A 3,834-nucleotide genomic window follows, 5' to 3' on the forward strand; every position below is an offset into this window, starting at 1 on the left:
CAAACACCAGGGGGGCTCACTCTGAGTTCTGTACCAACCGTAGTTTAAGTTGACATGACATATCTCTGGTATGTGGCAGCAAAGAAATAGGCATTTTCATACAGAAATGCAAGAGACATCAGTGGAGCAACAAGGACATTTTTAGAAAAGTTCTCTTATCTAATCAGAAAGTGCAAATTGTAAGAATTTTTGAATACTGGTTATTAAAGTACACAATCACACTTCCTGTCCATTTTATCGAACTAAAGCACAATGCTATCTTCTATATCTTGTGTCTTCTAAGTGTACCTTGATTCTGAATGGAAGATTTCCACCACGCAGCTTAATTATATTTTGAAAACACTTCTGGGGTTTTAAATTTTACAGAGTCAACCACCCATTTCTGCTCTAACCCCCAAACAGACTAGCATCAAGGAGATGAAGGAAAATGACTGATCAGTTTTATCTGGGCATATTACTTGTGTCTTAGACTTTTTTTTTTTTTACAGCATACAACCAGAGAGACTTTTATTAACTATTCTTTTCTTTGCTAGATTAAAAAAAAATCAGAATAGTTTTGTCTTTCAGAATATCACATGATAGTAATCGTTAACAGTACCTTTTTGTCCTTTATAATCTAGTCATTAAGTCCAGTTGTCATTCAGGTAGTCAAATTCTTTTTGCTTACATATATTGTTGGCACACTTAAAGTCTGTCCCACTGTCTTGTGGCAGAGACCAACAACTATCTACGAAAAGCTTTTCTCCTCCTACTATACACATCCCAGCTTTCCAATGAAGAGTTGATGCTTTCAAACTGTGGTGCTGGAGAAGACTCTTGAGAGTCCCTTGTACTGCAAGGAGATCAAACCAGTCAGTCCTAAAGGACACCAACCCTGAATATTTATTGGAAGGACTGATGCTAAATTTGAAGCTTCGATCCTTTGGCCACCTGATGCGAAAAGCCGACTCATTGGAAAAGACGCTGATTCTGGGAAAGATTGAGGGCAAGAAGAGAAGGGGGTGACAGAGGATGAGATGGTTGGATGGCATCACAGACACAATGGATAAGAGTTTGAGCAAACTCCGGGAGACAGTGAAGGACAGGGAAGCCTGGCATGCTGCAGTCCATTGTATCACAAAGAGTTGGACATGACTTAGTGACTGAACAACAGCAACAACAAAGCCCTCCTTCCATTTACAGAAACAACATTCTTGCCAGTGAAACAGAAGTGAGCTGTGCCACTCCAACTCTATCATTTACAGAATGACCACGAGTGGTCCTCTCTGTCTTTCTCCCAGTGCCTGGGCAACATTGGAATCTATGTGTGGAAGATTTGAAAACTACCATCACTGTGCATCCAAAGGAGAGAAAATATGTTATGCTCATTTAATCTCCTATAACCCAGGGTCCTAGGCTTTTAAACACAGTGACTCACATCCAACTTTCCTCATTCTACACATGAGAAACTAAGCCCAGAGACTAAAAGTGATTCACCTGATCTCCCAACTCACTGGTATTTCTACTCCACCCTTCCCAGAAGGATAGGGTTGGAACAGATTGCTGGTCCCTATAGATAATCATAACTCATTTTTATAAACTGTTTTTCAGACCATCTGGAATACTAAGCACTTTTCTCCAAAATCATAAATTGGTAACAGAAATGAAACCAGTGTTCAGACCTTCTGAATCACAATGCAGAGCTTGTAACACCCAGGATGTTGCCTTTAAGAAAGAAATCTGTTTGTGAACAAAGAGCCAAACATCAGTTTTCCTATGGGGGAACATTCTCATGGAGACTCTGTAAGGCCAAGTCGGTCCACTTCATTTCTTGTCCTTTATCAAATTCTGTGGTGCCGCTGTTCTCCCGTTCGGGTTCAGGGAGCTCATTCAGTGGTATTGCACATTCTCACAAGGCAGCTTGTCTTCTCACCAAGTATCATCAGTCAAATCCAGGATCCTTCCGTCTCTCAGTGCCTCAGTGTCCTTCTCCTGTAGTTTTAATCTTGCCAAATCCATACTGGGTCCAGTGTGGTGCCCACCTCCTTCAGGATGTTGCATTTTTATGGGTAACATATTTGTGTTCGATACTCTTAATTTTTTTCACAACACCTGTTCATGGACTGTATTTTTCAGACTCTGTGTTTGCTGTCCTTGATCTTTTGGAGAAGTTGCGAGCTTTCTTGATGTGAGAAAGCTATAATGTTTAAAATTTTTTTCTATGTGTTCGAAGAAAAATAATCAGTGAAGATTCATGCACAAGCCAACAGAAACAGGAAGAAGTAAACCAGTGGAAGAGATCACAGATTGTCTGTGATCCAAGGGTGTTTGGGTGTTAGGTGACTTGCTCAAGGTTCCATTGAGTGTTGAGTACTGGCTGGTTGCCCCCAAAATTCAGGGCTAATTCTGTATCCTTCCTAGCTTAAGAAATAATTATGACAAAGGAATGAACCATAAGGGTAAGCTGGGTAATAAAGGAGCTCATCTCTTTCTCTTTCTTCCTCTCCTTTCCTCTCTTCTTCACTTCTTCCCTCTTCTGAATTATTTTTTTAATGACTGTTTACTTATTTGGCTGTGCAGATCTTTGATCTGTAGTAGTGGCATGTGACATCTTTAGTTTCAGCCTGTGGAATCTAGTTCCCTGACCGGGGATCGAACTCAGGGCACTATGTCAGGAGTGTGGAGTCTTAGCCACTGATTTCCACTGCACTTCATGATTTCCTCTACATTTAGACTACAATCCAAATTTCTTATTTCAACCGGTAAGGTCCTTTTATGACACAGCCCTGCTAAATGTCTTTATCTCACTCATCTCTGTAGTCTTACGGCCTAGTACAGTACCTATCACAAAATAAATGCTTGACAAATATTGGTGAATTATGGAATGAGTGAATGAGGAATGATATTCCTCTTCCAGAGAACCTGAAGTGTACCCTTGATTGGATTTCCTTCCAAAAGCTACATCTGGTCTTTCCCACTGGTGCTGATGACACCCCAGGGAGCATATTCATTTCCCAGGTTTTATGCCTTCCTAGTTGGACAGTTACAATCTCTTATGGGTCCCTGAAGTCCAGCCAAGTTCTCCTCTGACATTGAGGTCAAGTGGCTGCGCTTATATGAGATGGAGCAGTGATGAATGTATTCTGGCCAGGACTCAGATGATCCGCCTTTCTATTAGAACTGGCTCGATGGTTCCCCAGTGTTTGTTTGCTCAAGAATCACTGACAGAATGTCCATTCTCCTTCATCTCCAGGCCCTCCTGGCTTGTACCTCAATAAACTCATGTTTCTCGCAATGAATAGTAACCAGCAAAAGTCTTTTGATAGGCCACCAAGATATCAGCATCATTTCCTTTTCATTAACTACTCGATAATAGGAAATCATAGCTGTCATCTTCTAAACAGTATCTGGAGTAAAAAAAAAGAAAAAGTCCTAGCTTTAAGATTCCATTTGTAGTGTAGTCCATGAGAGAAAGCCCCACCTTTTGAAAAGTATCGGCTTTAATCATTGGCTTTAACCAAATTACTCTCAAAATTTAGATTGCTTACTGTATAAAGTAAATTCATTCTTACAGTGACAGAAGTTAACACATACCACCAGGGTATCATTTAGTATGTTGGAAGAGGTAATTTTTTTCTGAAAAGTGGTTTGTTTATTGTCGACTTAGCTGAGCACTGAAAGGAAGACACCAATGACCGGTGCACACCTCCTTCTCCCCCGCAGGCTGTCTCTGATCACTTCAGTTGTGTCTGACTCTGGACCATGGCCCAGCAGGCTCCTCTGTCCATGGGATTCTTCAGACAAGAATACTGGAGTGGGTTGCCATTTCCTTCTCCAGTGATAAAGTATGAAGTG

General features: G+C 40.9%; 1 pseudogene; it reads right to left on the reverse strand.

Annotated features, from left to right (window-relative positions):
* Window positions 1-1,753: 1,753 nt before the first annotated feature.
* LOC148776354 (anaphase-promoting complex subunit 13 pseudogene) lies at window positions 1,754-2,040 on the reverse strand (annotated as a pseudogene).
* Window positions 2,041-3,834: the final 1,794 nt, after the last annotated feature.

The sequence above is a fragment of the Moschus berezovskii genome, chromosome 10 (assembly GCF_049115385.1).
Source record: "Moschus berezovskii isolate FMDL1 chromosome 10, NW_MosBer_1.0, whole genome shotgun sequence".
In the NCBI taxonomy this organism is placed as follows: domain Eukaryota; kingdom Metazoa; phylum Chordata; class Mammalia; order Artiodactyla; family Moschidae; genus Moschus; species Moschus berezovskii.